The 8,395-nt window shown below is 41.8% G+C and overlaps 1 pseudogene; it reads left to right on the top strand.

Moving 5' to 3' along the window:
* Window positions 1-5,820: 5,820 nt before the first annotated feature.
* Window positions 5,821-5,915, top strand: LOC115029172 (U2 spliceosomal RNA; annotated as a pseudogene).
* The last annotated feature ends 2,480 nt before the right edge of the window (window positions 5,916-8,395 follow it).

Raw genomic sequence — 8,395 nt, 5'->3', positions numbered from 1 at the left:
AAACCTTAGTTTTTTTTTTTAAGTTTCACTTTTAGGTTTCACAATGTAACCCAAGCTACAGTTCATAATCCTTCTGCCTCAGACTCCCAAGTACTGGGATTATCCGTTTGCACAACCACGCCCAGCTTTTACCAGTCTAATTAGAAAGAAAAAAGGTTCTCTGGGCATCTAGCCCAAAAGGGACAGAAAATTAGATCACAATCAGACATTTTGACAGCAATGTTTTATGGCAAAGGGAAACCGGATGGCATATTTAAGATTTACATAAGTAACACATATTTAAGATGTTACACAAGGAACATATTCACGATTTGCATCTAGTAAAACATATCTTCAGTTACAAAAAGTGTGTGTAAACTATTAGCACTATGTGAGAACTCTAAGCATGTCATTCCTATGGGTATTTCTTTAGGAATCTACCACAGAATTAAGACAACAAAAATAACCCAGGGTCAATGAGATGGTTTGGTGAGTCAAGGCAACTTGTTGCCGAACCTGACAGATTGGGTTCAATACCTGGGACCCACAAGGTGGTAGAAGAAACGTAACTCACACAGATTGTCCTTTGACCTCCACGTGTACACTGTTACATGCATGTGCCTAAACACAGAGACAAATGAAGAAATGTAATTTTTCTTTAACAATTAACCTAACAAAAACGTGAGTTACAGGAGGTTGATTGTGTACACCAAATACAGAACTGCATGTAGAACTAAGACTGAAAATTAAAAAGTAGTGACTATAGACTATGCAATATATAGGATAAAAATGGAGGAGTAGGAGACTGGAGAGATGGCTCTGCCAATAAGAGCACTGCTGCTGATGGAGAGGACTTGGGTTCAGTTCCCAGCATCCATGTGGCAATTGGAACCAGTCAAAATTTCAGTTCCAGGGAATCCAATACCCTCTTCTGGCATCCTCAGGCACTGCACCCACATGGTGTTCTTACACACATGCAGACAAACACTGAGACACATGCAAATAAGTAATCCTTTTGGCAGTGGAGAAGTACAAAATAGAGGATATGCAAAAATGCTTTCAACTGTTTTTAGTAGTAATTTTTAGTGGTAATATTAGAATTGTTGCTTTGAGGCTGTGACATGCATGGCTGAGATAAAATGAGAGAACTACTGCAGAATATTCTCACTCCCTCATCCCATGAGTCTTTGAGAACCAAGATTCATGGAGTACAAGGGTATGTATAAAGAGGGCTAAATAAAAGCCCTACAGCTAGGAAGTTGAATCAAACATGGGAGGGTAAACGCAAGAGGTATTTTACCTTTAAGCATATATTTTACTTTATTACATATCATATAACTTATTTTTAATCCTATTATATTTTCTGCTTCCCTATAAAGCCCAGAAACAATGACCAGTTCTGCAAAGTATAGTTTCCAAACATCATTTACTGCCGAAATAAACCAGAGTTTCTAGGGAAAAGGGATGGTTGCATCTAGGTCTGGGACAAGGGCTATTTAAAAAGGAGTGTGGTGTCGTATTAGACAGGGAAAACACTAACAGACGTCCCCAGCATTGTGTCTAAAAGGACCCAGGGAGCAACCCAGCAAGGCTCTGAAAGCAAAACAGTTTGCATTTCAGTGAGGATAAGTATTTCCATGAGACCTATCACGTGTTTATATAGTTGTCTGTTTATAATATTAAAAATAACTGTCTACTTTAGGATGACGAGGAGCTAATTCATTGGAAAAACTTTTAAGCTAAGGAAAAGCCAAACACTTATCTTGCCCTTCTTGAATATTACTGACTCGCCAACTACAGATGAAAAGAAGCGTCTGTTGAAATCATCCTGACTGATAAATGCAGCAGTGGGAGTATTATTTCCTTACTACACTGTTCCTTTCTGGCTACAGATTAATGCATCTAGAACAGCGGTTCTTAACCCACGGGTTGGGTCCCTTTCATAGGGGTTGCCTAAGATCATCAGAAGATACAGATATTTACATTATGATGCATAACAGTAGCAAAAATATAGTTATGAAGTGGCAAAGAAAGTTATGGTTGGGGGTCACCACAACACGAGGAACTGTACTAAAGGGTCACAGGCGCTAGGAAGGTTGAGAACCACTGGGCTAGACAATGGTGACATTTCGAAAAAGAGACAACGCAACCACCTACAACCTTACAGAAAAGATCTACCCTGAGTCTGGTCAAGTGTCTGGATTCAGCTTTCATGGAGTGCAGAAGACAGAGGACCATGATGAACTGAACCACAAACAAAGCTAGAGCGAGAGAAACACTCGAAGTGGCCCAGGTTCTTCAGCTGATTCACTGTGGAGACAGAAAGAATGTGGTCCAGACTAAACTGTAGAGTGTAAAGACTCTACAGTCTTACAACTATAAAGTGTAAGGCTGAACTATGGATGATGACGTCATACAGAACCATAAAGAAAATGTGACTGTAAGCCCAACGAGTGGTCAATTCTGGGTTTGTGGTAAGATCGACAGTGGGGGTTGGGGCTCCTGGATCCATTTCATGACCTTGGTGGTGGTTTGAGTGGGAATGTCCCTGTAGGGTCTGACATTTAAATGTTGGTTCCTAGTTGGTTGCACTGTTTGGGAAGGCTTAGGAGTGTGGCCTGGTTGAAGGAATTATGTTACAGGAGTCAGGCCTGAGATTTCAAAGACTCATGCCATTTTGGGTCTACTCTTTCTCTGTTTCATGCTTGTAGTTCAACATCTGACCCCTGGCTTCGGATCCTGCCACCATGTCTTTACTCCACCATCATGGGCTCCAACCCTCTGTAGCCATAAGCCCATGAAAGCTTTTCCCTAAGTTGCCTTGGTCATGGTGTTTTATCACATCAATAGAAAAGTAACAAATATAATGGGTGACGACAACGATAAAAGCATGTGCCTTATAACAACACGTTCCTTAACTGTACAGAGAAAGGTGATGACGAGATGAAGCTGAAGACCGAGACTGAGATGAGGAAGAAACACTGTGAAGCAAAACAAGCATTTTTTTTTTTTTTACAGTTTTGGTGTTATTTTAGTAAATGGAGAAATAAGATTGAGCATGAGGATGGTGATGGTGACCATGGTGAAGCGGATGATGAGGCTGAAGCTGATGACAACAGTGATTGGGATATTCCTAGCCTTTACCATGGGCAGACACTGTGCTCAGTATTTTCTCGGTATGATCCTATGCCATCCTCACAACAGCTCAAGGAGATGAGGGCGATTGACATTCATCTGAAAGTGTGAAATGGTAGGACAGGGGATGTGGGGTGCCCTGCGGGAGAGCACTTGCCTAGCATGTGCAAATGTGGGAGAGCCTTGGGTCTGATCCCTAGCATCACAAAGACAAACCAATCAATCCAACAAATAAATGGTAGCTCCGCAATTGGTCCAAAACCACCTAGATTGTGAGTGACAAAATCCACTTACTATTCATGCTTATCTTACGATGTGCGTCTCCATCCCATTATATTTTAAAACTGAAATGTTGGATATGAATCAAAACTTTTTCCTTTTTGTGCCTCTTCTCAATTAAGAATGGTCCTTAAACTCCTGTTTATTTTATATGCTTTTTTAAAAAAAGATTTATTTATGTATTATATATATGTGAGTACACTGTAGTGTACGCTAACGCACCAGAAGAGGGTGTCAGATCTCATTACGGGTTGTGAGCCAACATATGGTTGCTGGGATTTCAACTCAGTACCTTCGGAAAAGCAGTCAGTGCTCTTACTTGCTGAGCCATCTCACAAGCCCTATATGTTTTGTTTTGTTTTGTGTTTTAATTCTCACTTTTTATTCACTTAGTGGGTAACTGACCCAGTAAGACCCACTAGAAACTAACTGTCCCAACTCAGACAGATAAGGTCTTTGTTCTCCTGGAGTTTAAAGTGAAGTTCAATGGAGTCGGCAAGCCAGGAAAAAAAATCTGAGAATGGTAAGTGCCGTGCAGACAGGCGATATAAAGCATAACAAAAGTAATACTGCGTAACTAACTAGGTCTGTTTGCATGCTCAGAGAAGGCATCTTTGGGTAGATATGTTGTAGTGAAAATTTTAGAACCCACCATGTAAAACTGCAGGGCAAGATAACTTCCAGGTAGCGATACCCAGCAATTTGGCAGATCTAGAAAGAGAAAGGCGATCAATAGATCAATGAGCAGAGAAGGGGCTTAGTCACGTTTAGGCACGTGAGAGAAAAAAACCCGTTTGACAATCACAGTGAGGGAGAATCTTAGCAAGCAAGTGCCAATTCCTCACCCAGTTACACCAGAGCTTTGTGAGGGAAGTGGAGTGTTTTTCCTTTCATCCTTGGCTCAGAGTAAACTCCATTCATCTCAGCAAGGAGGCCCAGGAGGAGGCTGCATAGCTCCTCAGTCAGGTCCTTTCTGCTTCCTGCCCTTAGTCTCTCTAACCTTGGAGTAGGGGTCTTCAGGAACTCACCAGCACTCATGCAGAAGCTGGGGCTGAGCAGACGAACACTTGGAAGTCTGAGGGATAAGACCCATGAGATAATCACTCCGTTTTGATCCACCGACAGACAGTCCTGAGGCACATAGGTCTCTTCAGGATCACCTGTAATTGTGGACACTTCCAAAGCATAACTTTGAACTCACCTTTAGCCCTCTGAATACTAACTAAAGCTCCTTGGAGTCTTTGTCCAAATCCCTCTATCCCCGTTCTACTTTGGGTGAAAATGTATCAGTGATTTGTCTCGCCACTCTGACCAAATAGCTCACAAAAGCAGTTTACTGGAGGAATGGTTTATTTTGGCTTAGAGAGTCAGAGGATTTCAGTCCACCATCCTGGGCAGGATGTCATGGCCATAGAAGTTTAGGCTGCTGTACTGGAACACGAGGTCATATCACAACAGGAAGCAGAGTTCTGGGGCTCAGAACCAGGGGTGGCTATGACCTCAAAGGCCCACCCCTAGTCCCCTAATCCCAACCCTCGAGTCTCCACCCCATGAAAACTCCACAACCATCAAACTAACACACAAGCTGAGGACCAAGTCTTTCAAACATGAACCTTTGAGGGACAATACAAGTTCAAAGTATAAAGAGAGCCAGCACTTAAAGAAAACAAAACAAAACAGAGTACTCAGTAGCCTTGAAGGGGCCAAGGGTCCATAAGACATAGCTCAGTGGGATTATTATTGGGGACCTGGAGTCACACAGTTGGTTTCATATAAGTCACTGAACCTCAAAAACTTCCTACTGCAAATGTAGAGGACTTCTCAGAAATAGTACACTTTAGACTATGTTTTTCTGAAACAGTACAGTATATTATTTAAATTATTATAAATATGATTTTGTATTTATAACAGAATATAATTTTCCTAATCAGTATCTCAGAAATAAGAAAAGTTGTATGAATTTATCCAGCGGCTGAGAAGGGAACTAGCAAAGATTGCAGGCTTCCCAAACCAGAGACCTCAGCGGAGACTTTTCTGAACCCCGCTGAGCCATGACGTCATTGTTTCCTTAGTTACTCAATGTGGAGGCAGAAATGAATAAGCTAGATACCACTGCAATATCTAATGGGGTGGGGGTGTTGTAACTTTTAATGGCCATGGGATCTGTCATCCTTGTAATTCAAAATATAGTTACTCAGTACGTGTAACCAGAAACTTTATGGGGCCTGTCAAGTTGTTGCTTATGACACCGGTGAAAAATGTCCTGCATCCATTTACTTTGGAAGGAGCTGAATGTAGATGGTTCAATGACCGTAAGTAAGCTCTTGAGTTAACACTTTGCAGATATGTCAATATAAAAAAAACATATTTTGTCCTTGACAAGGAGTCAGGAGACGGACATTTGAATATGTTTGTACTTATTATATAATCGCTTCTCGGCTTTTTGGCTAAGATCAAGTGTAGTACTTATTATATAATGTATGAATTAATGGTTCATTCCCCTTTGCTATATAGTATCTGCTCCTGCAGGCGTTCTGAAAAGTTGAAACTGCCCAGTCCCTACCTTGATATAAAACTCAAATTTACTTTTTCTTTGTTTATTGTAGTAAGCAACCGCCAACTATCTACTTGTTTATTGGCAGCTGTTGACGGGCATCGTAACGACTGTTTTGGAAAATCCATAAAAAGTGAACCAGCCTGGTTATTCTCATTTCAGAGTTAGCAAAACTAAGGGGCACACTTTAAATGCTGTGTGTAAACTCAGGATTCGCTGTGGTGAAGACGCCTGTCTCAGATCAGTTGTAAGGTCAATGGGGAACGAAGGGAGCTTGGACTGGTGCCTCATCGCCATAGCTAGGATCTGGGAAATTGTGTTTGAGTGAGCGCCAAGCTTGATATACATTAACTAGAAGGTAAGGCACACTGTTTATGGCTAACAGAAACTGTGTGAAAAGTTCAGCCTCAGTAGCCTCTCATCACGCATGCCTGAGCAAAAGGATGTTCGCTACCAGAAGAGTGTGTGTGAGTGTGTGTGTGTATGTGAGTGTATGTATGTGTGTGTATGTGAGTGTGTGTGAGTGTGTGTGTGTATGTGAGTGTATGTATGTGTGTGTATGTGAGTGTGTGTGTGTATGTATGTGTGTGTGTGTATGTGAATGTGAGTGTGTGTATGTATGTGTGTGTGTATGTGAGTGTGTGTGTCTGTGTGTGTGTATGTGAGTGTGTGTGTGTATGCACATGCGTGCACACACGTGCACATGATATTTTACAAAAATTATTACCTTGATCATGGTATTTCACAATGTTACATCATTCGATCTATACTTCTTCTAGTCTGAAGTTTGACTAATAACAATTTTGCAGGTATTTTTATTGAACCTTTCTTTGGAATCAAACAGTAGCACAGCTGTGTTTTTAGTTCATAATTTTTCCTATGAAAGTTTAACCTCTTTTCAGAATTTGAGGACTATGGACATTGGTCTACTAAAGCCTATGCAAGTGCAACCCATCCCCATTCCCACCCTTTTAACTGAGAAAGAGAGGAGGGCAAAGAAGCTGGGCATGGTGCCACACACCTTAATCCTTCGGGAGACCAAGCAGGCACATCTCTGTGAGTTCAAGTTCTACATGGTGAGTTCCAGACCAGGGCTGCATTGTGAGACGACAACAACAACAACAACTACTACTACTATTATTGTTATTATAGGTCGTAGTGGAAAGAATTTGCTAAAAATTAAATTGTTGAGTCAGTAGATCATGCATAGGATGAGTTTTAGGCACGAGTTTTCCCTGTGCTCGGGTCTGTGGTTATTTTTAGTTGTTTCTGATAACACTTTTTAACTAACATGTAGCTTTTAGTTTTACTAAATTTTTAGAGTTTACAAATAGTTTAAAGGGTCAAACAGGGCTGGTGAGACCGTTCTGCACGTGAGGAAAGGCACTGGCCACGAGAGCCAAAAGCCCTGAGCCCAGTCTCTGGCTCCCAGGGAGGAGGAGAGAACCAGCCCCCACAGAGAGGGAAAGGTCCCCATGACTCAGCACACGGGCCCACTCCCACACGTAATAACAAATTAAAATTTAAATATAAGTATAGAGAGTCAAGCAGCTTTCATAACCTTGTTCCACCGAGCACACCTGCAGGCAGCCATCTTTAACTCTGTCTGGCTGCAGACTCTGTGTTTCTCCTTAGTTCTAATCCATACTGTCGTTTCTCAGTTTTTCCATGCCAGACATTATCTGTCGATTTCCCAATAAAGAAAATAAGGATCTGGTCGTCATTACTTCCTGCTCGGCCACAGCTTCATGCTCTGCATCTTCATGCTTGGCTCGGTGACAATGGCTTAGGTCACTATCCCGCCCATACATTACTTAAGTGCTCTCATCCCATGCTGAGTAACACACTATGACTTTATTTCCTTCCTATATAATTTTTTTTTATTGAAACTGAGGTTCGCGGGTTATAGTAAAGGGACCTGTGACACACACTTGTCATCGATCTGCACTTGGCTTTCCTTCCTTTCTTTATTCGATTAACTCTTCTTTTGTGTGTCCACGTGTTACTGTGTGTATAGGTGCACGTGTCTGTGTGTACGGGTGGGTGTGCACACGTGTGCATGCATGTGACGGTCAGAAGACAAGCTCATACTCACACTATATTTACAATTTTTATTTTTATTTTGTAAAGAAGCCTTGGACCTCTTGATCAGCTAGGCCAGCTGGCCAGTAAGCTCCCATGAATCCAGTGGTCTCTGCCTCCCCAGCATTGAGAGTACAAACAGCCATCATGGCAAGGTGTGTGTGTGTGTTTGTGTGTGTGTGTTTGTGAGTATGTGTGAGTGTGTGTATATCTGTGTGAGTATGTGTGTATATCTGTGTGAGTGTGTGTGTATATCTGTGTGAGTGTGTGTGTGTCCCCACGTGGGGCTTGAACTCATGTCCTTGTGCTTGCAACCAAGAATCTCGGCAGCCCTAATTAGCTGTTTGCAGTAACGAGCCTTCATCT

This window comes from Mus caroli, unplaced genomic scaffold (assembly GCF_978045245.1).
Source record: "Mus caroli unplaced genomic scaffold, Mus_caroli_1 scaffold_15, whole genome shotgun sequence".
Classification (NCBI taxonomy): domain Eukaryota; kingdom Metazoa; phylum Chordata; class Mammalia; order Rodentia; family Muridae; genus Mus; species Mus caroli.
Note: the sequence above shows the minus strand (reverse complement) of the source record. Positions and strands in the feature narration are given on the sequence as shown.